We start from the raw sequence: 20,947 nt of genomic DNA on the forward strand, positions 1-20,947 counted from the left end.
GTACTGGAAAACAAGAAGGATATCCATTTTTGGTCTAGAAACTATGGGAAAATTTAAAAGATCCCAAGGAGATTGCACTCAGTAGAAGAAAGCTCACCTGAAGCAAAGGACACATTATGTTAGGAAGTAAAGGAAGAAATGAAAAACAAATAAACCAGAAACTTGTTAAGAAAAGAAAATAAATAGGAATATTAATATTAGACCAAATAGAATTTAAGGTAAGCAGCATTAAAGAGGGGAAGGGATATGGCATACTAATGAAATCTAATATAGGAATTTTAACAGTATAGAGCAATAAATGTTCTTTACGTACCAATAAGCAAAATTGAGAAATACATAAGGTAAAATTGATCAATACACAAAAAATTTAATGAATCCATAATCATAGGTAGAATCTTTAATACCTACCTTTAGAAACTTTTGATTTGTTGAATCAGGGATATAAAAATTAGTCAGGAAATAGTATGGAGGGTCTTTAAAAGTTAAAAATAGAACAACCCTACAATCCAGAAATTGTACTACTAGATATTTAACCAAAGGATACAAAAATACTGATTCGAAGAGGTACATGGACCCTGATGTTTATAGCACCATCATCAACAATAGCCAAACTATGGAAACAACCCAAGTGTCCATCGACTGATTAAGGGATAAAGAAGATGTGGTATATACAGGTTAGGGTTAGGGTTCGGGTTATACACACACACACACATAACACACACACACACACACACACACACACAGAGGAAGATTCTACTCAGCTATCAAAAAGAATGAAATCTTGCCATTTGCAATGATGTTGATGGGCTAGAATGTATTATGCTAAGTGAAACAAGCCAGTCAAATACAAATACCATATGACTGCACTCATATGTAGAATTTAAGAAACAAAACAGATGAACATAGGGGTAGGAGGGAAAAAGAGAGAGGGAGGCAAACCTTAAGAGACTCCTAACTACAGAGAACAAACTGAGGGTTACTGGAGGGGAGATTGGTGGGGAATGGGCTAGATGGGTGTTGGATATTATGGAGGGCCCTTGTTGTGATGAGCACTGGATATTATATGCAACTAGTGAATCACTAAATTCTATGCCTGAAACCAATATTGCATTATATGTTAACTAACAAGAATTTATTTAAACATTTTTATAAAAGATTTATTTATTTGAGAGACAGAGTACATGCACATATGAGTCAGGGTAGAAGCAGAGGGCCAGAATCTTCAAGCAGACTCCTTGCTGAGTTTGGAACTCAATCTCACAACCCTAATATAACCTGAGCTGAAACCAAGAGGCACTTATCAACCTACCGGGCCACCCAGGTACCCCTAACTAACTTGAATTTAAATGAAAACTTGAAACAGAAAATGAAGAAAAAATTAAGGGTTTAAGTAAAGTATAATATATGTTAATTCTAGATTCACCACAAAGAAAAAGGATACAATATCAATTTAGTAGAAATACATAGAATTTTACAGAAGTTTGTATTCAGTAGATGATTTAAGCACAAAAGGGACACTGAAAGAAAAGAGAAAACAACTATGTACTAAGTTGTAAAACAAATCTCAAAAAAGCCACCAAACACTGATATCACAGAGGCCATATTCATTGAAGATGCAAAATAAGAAATTAACAAAAAAAATCAGCTCTCTTCCAAACCCCCTCCAAATCTACAAACCTATTAATTAAAGAAAATGCTCTTAAACAATTCTTTGTTAAGAAAAAAAAATAAACTGTTTTTTTTTTTTAAAGATTTTATTTATTTATTTGACAGACAGAGATCACAAGTAGGCAGAGAGGCAGACGGGGGTGAGAGGGGAAGCAGGCTCCCTGCTGAGCAGAAAGCCCGATGTGGGGCTCAATCCCAGGACTTTGAGATCATAACCTGAGCCGAAGGCATAGGCTTTAACCCACTGAGCCACCTAGGTGCCCCCAAATAAACTATTTTTAAAGAATGAAATCACTATTTAACAAAATGTATACTGGGTATCCATGACAGAATTCAGAAAAAGATTTATGAGCCTAAATGCATTATTAGAAAACAATAAAGATTAAAAATAAGTAATAAATACAGAACAAAAATAACATAAACTTTAAAAAAAGAAGTCAGGAAATTAAAGTATATATTAATAAAATAACAAGAAGCAAAAAGAAATTCTAAAGTTGATCAACAGAAATAAAAAACAAGATTTTTGGAGAGATAAATATAAAAAATAGCTAGAAGTATGATCATTAAAGAAAAGGGAGAAACCCATTAGGAACTCAAATGGACAAAGTTACTGAATAAAGTTTAAAATATTGTAAGAGACTGTACAAAATTTATGCCATAAATTTTTAAAACTATGAAAAGTGCATATGCTTGTAGGAGAATGTGAATTTCCAAGTGTGTTCAAGAGGAATTGGAACAACTGAATTAAACCTTTAACCTTACAAGAAATTGAAGCAGCAGTAAGCCCAGATAATTTTAGCCAAGATAGTGAGTTCTGGTAAGATTTTAAAAATAAACAATCTCTCATCTTCTGGAAAGAGTTCCAGAACAAAGAAAATAAGGTAGAGCTACCTAACTCACTTAACCTAGTATAGGCAATAGCTACCAAAAGTGAGCAATGCTAGCAAACACCACACACACACACCCCGCCCCCCCCCACAATATGCCATTTATACTTATAAAATAAATAAAAACAATATAAAATATTAACAAGTCAAATTAAGCAGCGTTTTCAAAAGAAGGCATGACTAGGTAGTGTTTCTTCAGGGTGAAGTATATTTCCATATTAGAATATCTATTAACTTAATAATAGTAAAATGTTATTTGTTTATCTCAATGAGAAATGATAAACATTTAATAGAAATAACTATCCATTCATAATAAAAGCATTTAACAAAACAGGTCTAGAATAGAACATTTGTAATTTAATAAAGTACCAGATATGTATGTGAACACCTTATCACAATGGTGAAACTTTAAAAATATTTCAAATTACAGGTTATAGTAAGATGAAGATTCTATTATTGCTTTTCTTCAACATTATGTTGGAGGCCCTAGCTACTGCAATAATGAAAATAAAGTGTTACATACATTGAAAAGGAAGAAACAACTCTGTCATTCATATGTGATCCTCAGTTTCAAAATAATCAGGGAGCACAACTGACAACAGCTAAGAAGCAAGTGGAATGGCTTGATATAAGATCAATATGCAAAAATCAATGGCTTTCCCACAAACCAGTAGTAAGCAATTAGAAAATATAGCAGCATGTAGTGAATACCACTCATAAAACCACAAAAACTATAACATCCCAAAAAAACAAACCTAAAGAAAAATGTGCATGTGAATAGAGATAATTACAAAATTTTGGTTAACAAACTATAAAAAGACATAATATATATGCTCAAGAATGAGAACACAATATTAAAAAGGCATCTAAAAATCAGTAATACCAGTGAAATGCCCACCAAAATGTCAGTAAGACTTTCATGGAATTTGAAAAATTGATTTTAAAATAAATATAGCAGTTGAGAGTTCCATATCCAGTGATACAAGCCTTAAATGCCCAGAATGACCCCTAGAATTCTTCATTGCTTAATTCTTAATGCTGAAAACAGCTAAAAACAATGAAAAATGCTTATATATGTATATATCCAAAGAGTTAGTAAGATTAAAGCATTTCAACCACAAATATAAGAGAAGGTATGGCAAATCTCATTTTCCCAAAATAAGTATAATAATTTATTCCATCCCACAGATCTTCTGCAATGTGACCTCATGCTGTGAGAATCCCAAGCCACACCTCAAGGCTATATATAGGTCCTCCTGTCAACAGCTCCAGCTAAGTGCAATGCAGCTTTCAAAACATCTTGATCCAGGTACCAGACATTTGTGTAGAAGGGCTTAGAGACAATTCCAATTACCAGCCATTTGCATCCTTCCTTAGCAGCTTAGTCTTCCCAGCTGAGACCTCAAAAATCATGGAACAGACAAGCACTTCCTGTTGAGGCCTAATTTGATCGTAATAAAATTATTGTCATTCTGTACCACTGGATTTATGGTGGGGTGTTATGCAGTAACAGTTAACTGCATCATTTGTATTTCAGCAAGTAGCAGGAATATCGAAATAGCTTTTTCTTAGAATCTATATGTCAAAGGTAGAAACTTCAGTGATTTTCACAGCCTTTAGGAGTCAGGGCCCACCCAGGGTGGGAAATCTGATAGGAAACTCTCAAACATTGAGTTGGGAACCTCAGTGTAAGAAGGAAGCAAAGTTAAATAGACTCATGCCTCTATCCTCAAAGAACTATTATTGTTGTTTCTAAGCAGAGAAAAGAAAAAAAAAAATCCCTGAGAAGTTGTAGCCACAAGCTAGACTTTACATGTGTGTGCAGTCAAAAGTTGAGATTTTTATGCTTCAATTAATTTTTTTTTAAAGATTTCGCTTATTTGAGAGAGAGGGAAAGAGAGAGGACAAGTTGGGGGGAGGAGGAGAAGAAAAAGGAGAGGGAGAAGCAGACTTTTTGCTAAGTGAGGAGCCATATGTGGGGCTTGATCCAAGGACCCTGAGATCATGACTGAAGCCCACAGCAGATTCTTAACCAAGTGAGCCACCCAGAAGCCCCTCAATTAAGTTTTAAATGATTCTACATTTTTACTGCCCTAATTTGCTTACTGTGGTGATACAAATCCTCTCTGAAAAGACTGCACCTTTCTCCTACAACCAAAAGGCACTGATTAATTTTGAAATAAAATTGAGAAACTCAAGACTTCTGTTCTTCATTATAATTAAGTAATGGAGATCAGATCTAACTTTTACCTGAAACAAAAAATTCAAGTATATATGTCAAACAATGGTTTCAAACACTGGACATTAGGCAGCACAGGACACTGATCCCTGGGGGGGAGGAAAAAATTTGAAGTCAGGTATCTCAATGCCCCTGTTTATAGCTTGGACATTTCCTAGGCCACAGGGCAGGGAGAGAAGATGCAGGTGGAGGGGATGCTGGTACCCCTCAGATGAGATGATGGAGTTGGGTATCTGGTGAGGCCAAGGCAGCTACAGTTCACAGGAAGAAAACCCAGACCTCAGAAACTGCAGAGTGGGAGTTCTACAGAGACATAAAAGTTACCTCTCCAAATTTCAGCTGAGTACTGATCAGTGAGTGTGGGTGAAGAAACAACCTGAGTTTGAGAAAAAACTACCTGGAAGAGGCAGAGGCGACAACCTATAGGGCTAACACTGAGCAATTAATAGTTCATGTTCTACCAGCCAAAGTGGAAATACATCATAATTCAAAGGGCACTGGTTAGAATGAGCACAAGTGTTTTGGGTCAGTAGTGGGGAAAGATTAATAGACTACAGGCTGCTCTGCTTCTGCCTTGTTAAGCTTAAAAGCAAGCCTGAAAAAGACTAGATTGTTTCTAAGTAACAACTGCATTCCAGAAAACAGCTCAAGAATATTTTAGGAACACAAAAATTTCTAGCATCCAATAAGGTAAAGTTCAAAATGTTTGGCATTCAATTAAAAAATTTGCCAGGTATTCCAATAAATAGGAAAATATGACTCATACAATGAAAAAAAAAATCAGTCAATAGTAACAAATCCAGAAGGGACACAGATGATAAAGTTAGTAGAAAAGAATGATGAAAGTTCTTATAATTATCTTCTAAATAATAAAGAAAGTAGAGGAAAGGAGGAATCTGTGAGGGAAAGGAATGAATGATACAGAAAAAGTTATCAAATTAAACTTCTAGATAGAGTAAGAAATTTCTGATATGAAAAATACATTGGATTGGATTAACAACAAAAAAATAAATGACTTGAATATAATGGAAAGGAGCAATACAAACTATTTAAAGTATATGAGAGAGAGAAAAATACAGAAAAATATAAACAGGTCAAGTAACCTAATGTGTATGTGTTTTGGGTCCTTGAAGGCGACGAAGAGTGGGAGGATAGAAAAAATATTTGAAGCAAAAATGACTGAAAATTTTCCAAATTTAACAAAAATAATTAAAAAAACATATAGGTCCAAGAAACTCAACAAACCACAAACAAAAGAAACACGAAGAAATCTACATTGTAACATAAAATGAAATTGCTTAAAGGGACTGATAAAGGGAAAATCTTAAAAGCAATCAAAGAGAAAAGAATCATAACTTATAGAAGAACAGATATAAAATGATAGCGGATAGCGGACTTCTTACTGTAATAACACAAGGAAGAAGAAAGTGGGGTAGTATCCTTGAAATACTGAAATGAAAACCACCAACCTGGACTTCTATACCCACCAACAATGCCTTAAAATGTGAAGACAAAATAAAGACTTACTCCATCATACAAAAGAAATCATCACTAGAGGCACCATAAGAAATGTTCAAGGAAGTCCTTCAAGCAGAAAGAAAATAATATGCAGTGGAAACATGCATCCACAAAAGGAGTAAACAACACCACAAATTATAAATGTGTAGGTAAAGATAAAAGACCTTTTTTCATGTTTTAAAATTATTTCTAAAGGAAAATTAGTAAAGAAAAATAATAACATAGGGCTGCTCTCATAACATATATAGAAGTAAAGTGCATAAGAGCAAACCACTTGGAGCAATGCATGTTATACAACCAGGTATCCTTGGTCAGTTGCTGATAAGCACCCACTGAAATTATACAATACATATGTCATAGCTCATACATGCATATGCATTTTGTTCTTGCTAAAACAGTAGTAACACAGCACAAAACTAACTCAACTGTTCTTATTTCACTTCTTTTTTTTTTTAAAGATCTTATTTATTTGACAGAGACAGACATAGCGAGAGAGAGGAAACACAAGCTTCCTGCCGAGCAGGGAGCCCTACGTGGGGCTCAATCCCAGGACCCTGGGATCATGACTTGAGCCAAAGGCAGACACTTCACTACTAAACCACCCAGACACACCTGTTTCACTTCTTTATATGTGAACATTCTACCAATGCACTATTAGTATTGCCATTGACTTTCATAACATACTTACCTTGTATTTTGTGTCATGCTGAACTCCCACACATCATAATCCACTAGAATTCTGTGCTCACAGGGCATCCTGAACTCTACATGCAATGGGATGCCAAGATGGTGGCAAACTTGTGTACTGTGTACATCTCCTCTGTTCATGCACATCCTCTGTTATCCAATAAGACTCCCTTTACAAAAGACAAATTCAAAGATAAAATTATTAAGAATCTCGTGATGGCAACAGTATAGCATTAACCAAACACAGGGCCCTTCTGAGCCTGGGGTCCTTTGGACTCATATAGTTCTCACGCCATGAAGCTGACCTTGAGTGATACATTTTAGAGCTCAATAAAAATTAAGGGGAAATACTGGGTTTTGCTAGAGTTTTCGGATTGCTTGGACTACCACTTGTTGGGACAGGCCTTATCCATTCTCTTAGTTCATTTCCTTGTCTCTTTGGCCCAGGTACAGAAGATGGTGGTGTTACTCTCCTGTTTGGGGTCATTATCATGTGGCCTGGTGCCAAAAGATGAAGAAAGTTTTTGGTTCCCAATGACCCACTGAAGCCCTATGCATGGCCAACTGTTTATCTGGGCCAGTAGCCAGGGCTTTGGCTGCACCTGGTAGGATAGTGGGAAAGCCCCTGGGGTTAACGTCAATACTGAAAATTATCTAATTCATTACACCAATAGGAAAAGTTGAAAAACATGATCATTTCAAATATGCAGAAATATATTTGATAAAGCCAATATTTACCTAGGATTTTTTTTTTTTTAATCTTTAAAAGCTAGATGTAAAAGCAACTTCCTTATCCTGGTGAGAATGCCATAAAAAAGTTCACAGCTAAGAAATACTTAATGATAAAATTGATGTAAAAATATTGGGGTTCAGAGTGAATGGTCAAAAAAGAATTCTTGAGGTGTTTTCAGTGCAAAAAGGTGGTTTTATGAAAGCATGGGGACAGGATGCGTAGGCAGAAAGAAATGCACCAGGGTTGTGAGGAGTGGCCTGTGTTGTATACTTTCTAGTTAGGAGGAGGTTAGGGATAGGGTAAGTCTCCAAGGAATCTGGAAACAAAGTTTCCAGGACCTTGAGGGGCTAGCTGTTGTTAGAAAAAGGTCATTTACTACTGTCTAATGAAACCTTAGTCATGAGATCCTTCAGATAAATATCAGCTTGGAGAATGATTGCTAACATATATCTTAGGGGATACAAACAAAGGAAGCTTCCAAAGAAATTTGTATATGTTAAAGGAGACTTAAAGGATCCTGGAGGCTGGCCTAATGTTAAGCTAGAGTATTAGCATTGAGGCAGTTGATTTGCTAGAGCAAGGTCACTCTGCCTGTCTCAAGGATTTGTCAATCGGCTATAAGTCGTAAGGAAATTTATTTTTTTTCTTTTCCCTTTGCTCCCCACATCAAAATGTTTAAAGATTTCCTTAGAATACAGAGAAGATAAGAATGCCAACCATCATCACTTCTATTCAACATTGTAGCATGATAAAGAACTAATAAATACTGAAAAGAAGAAAGTCATTGTGTACCAAATGATTATGTAAAAAATAAAATGATGCAGACAATTTTAAAAAGTTTAGCAAAATTTTAAGACAAAATAAAAATTCAAATATCAATGTGAACTTCTGCTTCCTGCCATGACAGAATAATCAGTGCTAAACTAGTCCTTCTACCTTACAGCTGGACAAAATATAGGAAGCAATATTTTTCAGGCATTGGGCAAGAGTTAGCACATGTCTGTGATTCCTTAAAGAAGGGAAACACTGGACATGAGCCCCAGGTTCACTGCAGTTCTCTGTCTGAAGCCAATTTTCTGATCACAGCATAAGGAGTTGAAGCACAAGCAAAGCACATCAGTTTCACAGATCAGTAGAGGCAGATGTTAGTGTCTGAGGTTGTCAAAACAGCTGGAATCGGCAGGGCAGGATATTGGAGAGCAGAAAGATGCACATTAGGAAGGATCCAAAAGTCTGTTTGGGGGTTTCCTACAAAGTCTTTGGCCAAGGAATAGGCTGGGCTTATGTAACAAAAGACATTGTAAGCCTTACCAAAGACCAGCGGCTATGAGACTGGGAAAAGAATAAAGCTATTACAGATTAATGAGAGCTAAGAGATGAAATTTCAGCCCAAGTAGAATGAAGAAACCTCAGAAATACTTCAGAAATAAAACTGAGACAGCAGAACAACCCCAACTTAGGTACAAGGGCCATATCCTGAAGTAAGAACGATTCTGGATCTATGCAAACAGAGCTTAAAACCAAGCCTAAACAAGAACAGGAGGGTAAATAGAGTTTGGAATTTGAGGATAGCCAATGCAAAGGGTCTTGGGAATCATTTTGGAATTTTCACTATGTGAATTTCCACCTTCACATAGTATAAAACCAAGCTTAGACAAACGCAAGGTGATTGGATATAACTGAACCTGCTGTTAATAAAAAACAAACAAACAAACAAAAAACCACTTTTCAGAGGAATTTAACATCCTATAGACCCCTACATTGTATCATCAACAATGTTCAGTATTCAATAAAAAGTCACCAGATATGCAAAGAAACAGGAAAATATGACCAACAGCAAAGAAAATAGTGGTCAATAAAAACTGATCCTGAGAAGGCCTAGATGTTTTAATTATTAGGTAAAGTGTTTGAAACAAATATTATAAACATGTTCAAGAACTTAAAGGGAAATGCAGCTTTAATGAATGAAGGGTTAAGGAATCTTGGTAGGTAGAAATAGAACAAATAGAAATATAACAAACATTTAAATGGGTATTCTAAAAATTCTGTAGTAACTGATTAAAAAAGTAACTGAATAAGCTTAAGGGCATATTAAAAACAACAGAAGTGGGGGCACCTGGGTGGCTCAGTGGGTTAAGCACATGCCTTCGGCTCAGGTCATGGTCTCTGCTTCAGAGGGAGCCTGCTTCACCTTCTCTCTCTGCCTGCCTCTCTGCCTACTTGTGATCTCTCTCTGTCAAATAAATAAATAAAATCTTAAAAAAAAAAATCACACACATACAACGAGAACAAGGAGTAAAGTTTTAAACATCACCAGAGCCCCAGTGATCTCGATGATACATTATCATTCATGTAACTGGGATTAAAGAATGAAAGAGGAGATGGTAACTACTCTTATCAGGTGAGCACTGCATACTGTATATAATTGTCAAATCGCTATGAGACCAATATAATATTGTCTATCAACTGTACATCAATAAAAGATAAAAATAAGAATGAAAAAAGAATTACAATGGGCCAGAGAAGTTAATTGAAAAATTATAGCCAAAAACTTCCCAAATAATACAAAGCCTTTGCTTATAAATCCCAGTTCAGCAAAATCAAAGTAAGATAAATACAAAGGGAAGCACATGTACACATCTAGACACACAATAGTCACAAGGCTGAAAAACAAGGATAGCATCTTGAAAGCAGTCAGAGGTAGGGGACAAGAGACAGATTGCAAACAGGTACAGTAAGATAAATAATCACCTCACAAAAGGAACCTGGTGGCAAGAGGACAACTGAATGACATATTTAAAGTGCTCAAAGAAAAATTACTTTTAACCTGAATTCTAAGTAATATTCAAAAAGGAGAGAAGAGATAGACATTTTCAGATAAACAAAAACTGAGAAAAAATATCACCAATACACCTGAACTACTAAAAAATACTAATTCTTAATACCATTTATTGAGGAGACTTCTTTCCCCATTGCATATTCTTGACTCCTTTGTTGTAAATTAATTGACCTAATACACATGGTGTTTTTATGTCTGGATCTTTATGCTGTTCCTTTGATCTATGTGTCTGTTTTTATAATAATTGTTTTAATTATTATAGCTTTGTAATATAGTTTGAATTCAGGGAGCATGATGCTTTCAGCTTTGTTTTTCTTTCTCAAGACTGCTTTGGCTAAATGTAAATTGGTGTAGTCACTATGGAAAACACCATGCAACGTTCCTCCAAAACCTAAAAATAGAACTACCATACGATCCAGCAATTCCACTTTTGGGTATTTATCTGAAGAAAATGAAAACACGAATTCAAAAAGATGTATAAACCCCAATATTCAGTGCAGCATTATTTATAATAATCAAGATATAGAAACAACCTAAGTGTCCATTGATGAAGGGATAAAGAAATTGTGGTGTGTATATATATATATATACACACCACAATTATATATATATATAATGTGTATATATATACATATATAATGTGCATATATATACATATATATGTGCATATATAACGGATTATATTATATATAAAATACATAGTGGAATATTACTCAACCTTAAAAAAGAATGAAATGTTGCCATTTGTGAAAGCATGAATGGACCTTAAGGGCATTATGCTAAGTGAAATAAGTCGGAGAAAGACAAATACCATATTATCTCTCTTATATCTGAAATCTAAAAAGAAAAAAGAACAAAGGAAAACAAAACAAACACCCCCTGCTCCCAAAACAAAACAACACAAAATCAAGCTTATAGATACAGAGAACAGATTGGTGGTTGCCAGAGGCAGGGTCGGGGGTAGGAAAAAATGTGCTCTAATTGCATTTTTGATCCAGCATCTATACCTATACCTATATCTCTATCTAAAAATTGGATTTTCTCTTTTATTTATTCATTACCATTTTTGAAGATCTACCTAGGAGCTTCCCAACAGTGAGCTAAGCACTATACAGTATTGAAGAATGGATGAATCTTACAGTGTTAGATTAGGAAAGATGGATGCTAATTAAAAAATAAAAGTATACAATAAGCTTTAATGGCTTTGTAAAGCAATTGTTAAAAATTTAATCTCTCTGAGCCTCAATTTCTTTATTTCTGAAGATGATGCAGGATAGGATAGTAAATGTAACTTCAGATTAATGTTGCAAGAAATAATTGAAATGTGTAGACATGTTTGTTGAGTCCAAAGAAAATGTTCAAAAGTAAAAATGAATATATGCATATGTATGAGTTTATTTGTATTCATTTTTATTTCAAGTATATGCATATATATATGTGTGCAATAACAGAATCATTTATAATCTCATATTTTGTGTGAAAGGAAAATTGAAAGTTGTAGAGGATAGAAAAAACTACTAATTCTATAATACAAAGGGAATTGATATTATTGGTGACATAGGAAAGAAAAGTGCTAGAGATGGTAAATACATGAGTAAATACAAAAGACAATTCTCTTTGTTTTCTTTTAAAAAAACTAACTATTTAGGTCAAAAGCAAATACATTTTAAGTTGAGGTTTTATAACGCATTTAAAAGAAACATATAACAATAATACAAAAGATGAAGTGGGGGCAGATGAATGGAATTATAATGTCATAAGATTCTGGCATCTGTGAAGTGTGATGTATGAATGGGAAGTGTAAAGTAATGTGTATGAAATGTGCAACTGTGAACTCCAGCTCTGGGGTGCTTGGAGGAGAGGAGAAAACTAGGGACAGTCTGAAGGAGAGGGATAGAGGGATCACTCTTAAATATATAATATTGTATGGCTATAATACTGATGAATCTTAGCAATAATTTAAGGATACATATTATTAATTATAGAATTATAGAACACTACATCAAACAATTGCAGAAAACACATTCTGCTCAAGTACACTGGGAACAATCATTGAGATAAACCATATGCCCAGCTATAAAATAAGTTTTTATAGTAATTTTATTCAGTAATTTTCAGAGGTTTGAAATCTTAGAGTATGTTCTTTAACAACAATGGAATTAAATTAAATGTCAATAATAAATAAGATATTTGGAAAACCCCCAAATACTTGGACTCAAACAACACATTCAAAATAAATAACCCGATGATAAAACTCACAGAAATTTAAAAATATTTTCACATGAATGCTAATTAAAAGACAACATGTCAAAATTTATGGGCTATTACTAAAGCAGTCTTTAGAAGTAATTTCCTAGCTTTAAATGCCTACAATTTTAAAGGATAACAATTTAAATCAATGATCTTACTTTCTACTAAGTATATAGAAGAATAAAATTAAGTTGGTAGAAAAAAGAAATAATGAAGAAAAACAGAAATTGTTGAAATAGGAAGCAAATATGAGAAAGTTAACAAAGTTGAAATTTGGTTTTCTGGAAAGGTTAATACATTTGAATCTCACAAATACGTCTGTTAGGAGGGCAAAATAGTACAATATCTTGGGGAAAAAATTTAGTATTATATTTTCATTTAGAATGTGCCATGCTTTACAAATCTGTGATGCTACTCATAGTCATAAACCAAAGAAAAAGTCTTGTAAAATCTACACCAGGAAACTTACATAAGAAGGTTTATAACCACCTTATTTATTATAGAACAAACCCGGAAAGAGTCCCAAAGCCCTAGCAGCTATACGTTTGAAATTATATCCTCAAAATCTTTGTAATATATGATCATCTTTCTTCCATGCACATGAAATAATTCGTGTATCATCTGAAGAATATTTTGAGATATAATTTTATTTCAGATTTCAGAGACAACCTTGCACTGAAGTAATCAAAAATCAAACACAGAATTATGTATTTAATAATGTATGTCAGTTCTTCCCAGGGAGATCATTCTATATATGTGCTATATAGCTATAATTTCAAAATTATACAAATTAATGAAAAAAATTTTTTTGATTATTTTCTGAATTTTGCAATGGAAGTTTTTCCTTAAGAAAAGCATACCCATTTTCAAGGTTTTATTAAGTGGTTTCAATATAGTACTTGGGCTAAAACCAAGATTTTCAGGCACAGACTTTGGGGATCACAGGGATTTTTTTTTTTTAATATATTTTTTAAAGATTTTATTTATTTATTTGACAGACAGAGATCACAAATAGGCAGAGAGGCAGACAGAGGAGGTGGGGGGAAGCAGGCTCCCTGCTGAGCAGAGAGCCCGGTGCAGGGCTCCATCCCAGGACCCTGAGATCATGACCTGAGCTGAAGGCAGAGGCTTTAACCCACTGAGCCACCCAGGCGCCCAATCACAGGGATTTCTTAAAAGAATTCACATGAAAAATAATTTCTTTACATGTTTTAAACAAAATTCACCTTAAATGTCTCCTTATATTCTAAGATGACTGAACAGAAAGAATAATATGCATATTTGACCTATTACACAGCCATTTTCCAGCTACCGAGAGAGCTAATTCGGATATTTAAACTTAAAAATTTAAGGCAAAGAACTGCTGAAAAATATTAAATAATTTGACATTATATTTCTTATTTTAATATACCCAATGAATTTCATATATTTTGACAGAATCATAATTTCTGCAAATGATCCAAATTGGTACCCCCAAGTTTCAAGCTATATGCATATTCATCTAGACCAAAGTGTTAGCACATATAATTATTAGATTCTAATTTATATTTCAACTTATCACAAATTTAAATGTAGCATGTCTGTCATTACGTGGTAAAGAACTCTGAGAAACAAACTGAGGGTTTTGGAGGAGAGGAGCGTAGGGGGTTGGGTGAGCCTGGTGGTGGGTATTAAGGAAGGCACATATTGCATGGAGCACTGAGTGTGGTGCATAAACAATGAATCTTGGAACACTGAAAAAAAATTATAAAATAAAACTAAAAAAAAAAGAATATTCATTCATCTGGATGCTTTAATTTTACATTAGTCACTGACTTCTTGTTCAATATCCCTAAGATACATTTTATTTCATATTAGGTTAGTTTGTACTTCACAATTTCTTCTAATGTATATTGGTGTCTATGGGGAAATTTCAAATTATATATGTTCCAAGTATTGGAGCAGAAGCACAAGTTAAAAAATAAACAACTGAAGCATGGATAACATGAGACTCTCCTACTCCAAAGTGGAGAAGTTAACCAGAAGATTATTTTTTGGAGTTTAACTGTTTGGATAAATACTTGCAAAACTACTTTGCAATAATCTTATTCATATAGGGTAAGTTGGCTAGTGCTCATTTTATAAAATAGTACAGTGCTTGCAGAACAACTCACCAGGACAAGCTATTTCAAAAGAAAGTGTTCAAGATAAGAAATTCAGTGGCAGAGATTCATTATTTATTGTTCTAACCTTATTTCCTCATTGCAGACTGAGTTTTGATATGTATTCTTACGTATATGTAGCACAGTATTTTCTACTGGGTGTTTAACTAGATACCAAGGTGTAGAGTTCCATAAATTTGAATGTATGCTTCAAACATCTGGAGCTATACATATGGGAAATATACAGCTGTGTTTATTTCAATGATTACACATTTACATGCATACAATACATTTATTTAAATGTATAATCTCTTATATATGTGAGAATATTTAAACAAATGCATTTGCTGTACTTACTTGAATATGCAATTGAAAAAGGATTCAAATAAATAATTCACCACTTTTATTTAAATCTTACAGTATTTATTTATATAACACACTTATTAATATACAATCATAGCTCTTTCTTTTTAGTCTAAAACCAAATATTTTTAAAAGATTAAAGAAACATAATGGTGATCATGAGTCATACAAATCAAGAAATTTTGTGGAGAGGTGTTTATAGTTAGTGAGCTTTCAGAAGAATTTGAAAATTCAGCAGGACAAGAGAATAAAATCATTCGCAATTGGAATGTGCCTTTTATCCCAACAATTTTATCATAGTATAGTGGACATTTTTAATTGAATCTCAAAGCACTTGTCCAGAAATACTGTTTTGTTTTTTCTGTTATTATTACTACTGTATTGGACAAGATAAACACTTCTGGGTATTGGTTTAATATAGAAGGGAAAAAGGGTTGCACTATTTTAAAACCACACGCATACAAATCTGGTTAAGAGTATTAAGATAATCTCATTTAACTCTACCTTTATTTCTAGGAGAGGAACTGGAGACCAGCAAATGATTTAGGAGAAAATAAAATAAAATTACATTTTGGATTCAATTCCTGGTCCTGATATCCTGAGAGATTTCAGAGACCTTGTAGTTAGTCTATTTTTACTTGTCTCAGTCCTTCTTTATTCTGTGTGCTATATCCCTTCTCAAGGGCTTTTTTTTTTTTTTGGAAACTACGATGGGCTGGCCTACAGGAAAATGTTTTATACTAGAGCAAGGGAAAAATTGAAAAATTAAATTGGAAATCGCGTAATTTTAAAAAAGAATTTTAAATTGAATTTGCCACAGAAAAAAATAATGACTACGGGCACTTTTTCATTTGTTGAATGATTGAATAAATGTAACCTATCTGAGCCTCAGTTTCATCGTTCATAGGCCTTGGATAATAACAGCTCTGTTGGGTGTTGAGAGGAGTACGGGATTATAAGGTATAAATCATTCAACTGCCAAATGCTTTCCAAAAATAGTATTTTAGTAATTCATTCCTATTTAGTAGACGTGAAAACTGAATACCTGGACATACCTCCAAAGTTTATTGTTGCTCATGATTCAGGAATCACTTTTCCTAGATTAATTAATCTGTGAAAAACTTCCATCATCAAACAACATTGTTTTCAGAGATAGTTCACGCTTCCTCCAAGGTATGCTCCCCGGGGAGTGGGGATGGGGAATGTACACACATTCTCACATTAGTGAGAAGCCTTCAACAATCAAAAGAACGTACTTCTCGTGTTTTATATTTCTCAAACGAATTATAGTCCTTATTTCTAATTTCTGGGGTCACCTCGTAAATCAAGTATTGGAGTTTGGGACTCCACGCTGGAGGAAGAAGAGGCCGCAGGGCCGGCTCCTCGGCGTCCAGGACCCGCGCACAGGCGGGAGAGAGACTGACCAATCGGAGGGCGGGCTGGGGACTGGTCGCGTCCCTTTCCGCCGAGCCCCGCCTCTTTTCGTACCGCCAGTTGGGATTAGGGGTGTGCGGCCGGCTCGTCCCGCCCCTGCCTCTGAGTGACAGGACCGTGGACAGCAACATTTCCAGCTAGACACGAAGTTTGTCGGCCCTTGCCTTGGCTGAGCTGAGGTGTGTGTGTCCGGCGAGGGCGAGGGCGAGGGCGAGGGGGCTGGGGAGGCCCTGCCAGGGAAGCTCGGGGTCAGGGACTGAAAGCGGGCGCACGGCCTTAGCGAGCCCCCAAAGCGTTTAGGAGATGGTCGTTCCGCCCCTGAGAGCGGCACTTGGGCGGGCCGTGTGGAGGGAGGCTCTGGAAGAGGGGGCACCCGAAGCCCGGGAAACCCAGTAGGTACGGTAATAACTTAAGGACCCCTTCTGGAGAACAGGACGCTCGCGGTGGGGGTGGGGATGTCGGGTCTGGTGTTGGGGTGCGGGGTGGGCGTGGCCGCCGTTGTTGCTAAGGAACGCGCAGTTCCCGCCCTGCCAGCGTGTCAGGCTGGGGCGCTGGGCCCTGGAAATTTTAGTCCCGCCCACCTCCCGAGACCGACCTCTCACTTGGCTAGGGATTGGCTCCCTTGTGCTGTCAGTTAATTCGCGTTCGTTTATTTTACTGTCCCCCTCTCCGGGTCTGTAGTTCTCTGGCGTCCCTCCCCAGTATTACCCTTTGCAGTACTTTCCCCCGCCTTTCCTTCTTAATAAGCATCTGCAGACCAAAACAGGCAGCGTGAGGTGGCTTTATTTGCACGGAGGAGGGGGGCGCTGGAGTGGGATGGGGAGAGGATCTTTGCTTGGTTCTTGGTGAATCCCTGAACCCACGAAGTGTTGGTGTCCATGTGGATGGCTAGGGAAAGGTGGATAGGAGATCTGGTCTCTTCTACCTAGAATTCTTTTTCTCACTGGTGCCCGTTTGAGCATAATGAGCCGCTCAGGAAGTTGAGGCTATTCATTTTTGGACAGGCCTCAATACATGATCTCTGTCTCTTCTGTGGAGAGTGGGTAATATTAAGCGTGTAAAGCCCCTTAGCTTCACTGACCCACCTCCAATGATTAACTGTAAGATGGTAACCACAGAAAACCACTTCAGATCTCTTTGGTCGTACCAGTTGGCCCCAAATGATTCAGCAGAACAAACATTCCAGAGAGAAAACACAAAAGGAGCTAAAAATCTGCTTTTACTTCCTTCTGCTAGGTTTACTGTATAAATTCCCAAGAAGGAAGCTTGTACTGCTTGATAACAGTGGGGAGAACCTTGACCTATAGTCAGAAAACAGGCAGGGTTAGGAAATTCTGTCCTTGGGCAATAACTTTCATAACTTTTCTCATCTATAAAGTGGGGCTTCTGTGCCCTTTGTTCCTAAAGAGTAAGAAGGGATAATTGATTATGAAAGTATTATTAATGATCTACACAGATATAAAATGTTATTGATTACATTTTATCTTTTTGTCTCTATAATCTTAATTTGTAAACACAGAAATATGATTATTCAGCTTAAAGTATTTTCAGACTTCCTTTGTGACTTCTTTTATCATTGGAACTACTCTGGGTCTGTAGTTCCTTCCTTTATGTTAATGATTCTGTGATAGTTCTGGTTACATAGCACCTTAAATGTTTTGTGTGACATCCCTCTACCCCCTTACTTGACATCATTGGTTTTTCAAAGTATACACATAGCCTGAAAGGATTGGGAAAGATTACCTTCTAATCCAAAGAGGAATGACTTCTTTGGCGCCATATACCACTTTGAGAAGCCTAGGAAAGCTATTGACTCTCCCCTTAGAGAAAGACACAGTTGGAAGCCTAAGTGGTCCTGGATTAAGATCCTATTTTGGATCAACTTCTTGAGGGATAAGGAAATTACTCTCCCCTTGCCTCATCTCAAAGAGAGACTGAGTATATAGTTGGGAAAAGAATTGGGTCTTTTTCTTTTCTTCCACAATACATTTACCATAGTTTATTTTAATTCAGAATCTTAAGCCAATCCTTTTTTTTTTTTAAATATTTAATAAACAGGAACTACCAATAGATTGTTGCTGTCATTTCAAAACCATGTAAGCTGTAATTTTTTCAAATACCTTTTGATCATTCTCTTAAAGGATATTCTTATACTTACACCAGTGGAAAGAGAAATTATTGTCAAATATTTTGAGAAAATGTGAAATGGTATTTTTGAGATTAACATTAAATACATAAACTTTCTCTTCTATCAAAGTCCATTTTGGACAAAGAAAAAGTGATTATGTTTAGCATATGTCACTTGAATACCATAACCTGACTCCTAGACTCTTTTCTACAACTTAAGTGAGTCATCTTTTATACTATTTTAATTTCTTGTGGCTAAAAAATATTGTGGTTGGTTCCACTGTGGCTCTTTTCTTGATTTGTATATTTAAATAAAGGGCTATAAATGAGGTTATTTTGTTTGCTGAATTTTCTTATCGAGGTTTATCAATAAAGTGGACATCTGTAGTAGATATTATCATTAGGGAAAACACTGAAAAAAGAAAATATATATTGCTTTTGTAATAAACATAAGAGTATGTAGGAGCACTTGTTTTCTTTATTAGCATTTATAATTTCATTTGAATTGTTTAGTATTTGATTATCCTTTCTTAACTCCATTTCTGGTAGAGAAGCTGGTGTAAAGACAAATGGATTCGAGAAAGCATTCTAATGAAATTAAAGTTTTTAGGGCCTCAATAAATAATAGCTTTTTTTCTCTCTTTAGTTTGTAAACAGGTGGAGTTTACAATATCAGCTTCATTACTAAATAGCTGATTGGGCATAATAATTTCGGTAGGAAAACAGAAATGAATACTAGTACTTCCTGTCCCTTTCTACCTCCGCTTCTTTTCTCTGAACCTAGACTTCAGTGAGAGAAAACTTCAGTTTGCAGAAAAGATGCACTTACCCAGAATTACTGATAGGCATGATCCAGGGAGGAGAGTGAAGTAAAAGAAGGAAAACCTCTAGTATTTACAGATTTGCAGTAGTTACTATCTACCCATTGGAGTAATATGGACCAGTGGATTTCAGCCATCAATCAGGTAACTCTCCTTTTGGGAAGCCGCAAGTAAGGAGTGGGATCTGAGGCCAGGACTGTTAACCTAGTGTTCTGATTTTCTACCCTGGGTGATCCCTTCAGGTCATTTGAAATACGCAGAGGTGTTTTTAAATTATTACTATGTGTTTAAAAGCTACTGGCTTTTGGGACCCTGTGTAATATAGAGGTACAGCTCAATGAAGAATTTTCCTCCCCTCCTCCAATGCCAGAAACACCTCCTTTGAGAACCACTGTTCCAGTGAAGTTCCGCCGCATGGAAACATGAGGCAAGGCCAGATTTCTCCCTAGTCTTTGTTCCTCTGTATTCATATTTTTCATATCAATAGATTTGGCTCTAAGTGTGAAGGTTTTAATAAAAATATTGCTTAGAAATTGTCCTTTTTTGATACTCTCCCAGAATGTCTAAAACAATATTAATGGAAAATAGTGATGCATATTTTATAGTATTTTATATCCTCAAGACATATCTAACTGAACAAATAAGGATCATAGATTCCTAGAGCTAAATCTTTCCACACCTCTTACATCCATACCTGTTAAGTATCTTTGCAACAACAGAGTGAAATAGGTATATAGTTTCATGAAGAAGAAAAAATGATTTCTTAGCTTCTTAATTTGGGAATGTTAAACAATAGAAAGATAAATACTCTGTACTCAGAGGTTTAACAAATTCTGTTTCGTTGAATCAGAAGGTGGAGACAGTTGCATAAGTGAGAGGAGCTTATCAGTTTCATGGTTTTCAAGCCACTGAACATGGAGAATGACAACAGGATTAAAAAGATGCTTAGTTCTTCTATAGAAGTATTAGGTAGTGGGTGCCTGGGTGGCTCAGTTGGTTAAGCGACTGCCTTCAGCTCAGGTCATGATCCCAGAGTCCTGGAATCAAGTCCTGTGTCGGGCTTCCACCTCCATGCGCAGTCTGCTTCTCTGTCTGACCTTCTCCCTTCTCGTGCTCTCTCTCATTCTCTCTCAAATAAATAAAGAAAATGTTTTTTAAAAAAAGGAGTATTATGTAGTGATATAGTTGCAAAATTAGCAGACTAATTAGACTGATCAACTTAAAATTTTGGCAAAGAAAA

General features: G+C 35.6%; 1 protein-coding gene across 2 annotated transcripts in view; it reads left to right on the top strand.

Moving 5' to 3' along the window:
• The first annotated feature begins 16,855 nt into the window (after nt 1–16,855).
• TRIQK (triple QxxK/R motif containing) overlaps nt 16,856–20,947 on the top strand; it is a 93,994-nt gene continuing 89,902 nt past the window's right edge. The window contains exon 1 of one of the 2 annotated variants that reach the window (XM_080802245.1): nt 16,856–16,938. The gene's annotated coding sequence lies outside the window, so the exon portion shown is untranslated. The remainder of the gene's footprint in view (nt 16,939–20,947) is intronic. The other variant, XM_080802244.1, reaches the window with a different exon arrangement.

This window comes from Martes martes (genome assembly GCF_963455335.1).
Source record: "Martes martes genome assembly, chromosome: 4".
NCBI classification, from domain to species: domain Eukaryota; kingdom Metazoa; phylum Chordata; class Mammalia; order Carnivora; family Mustelidae; genus Martes; species Martes martes.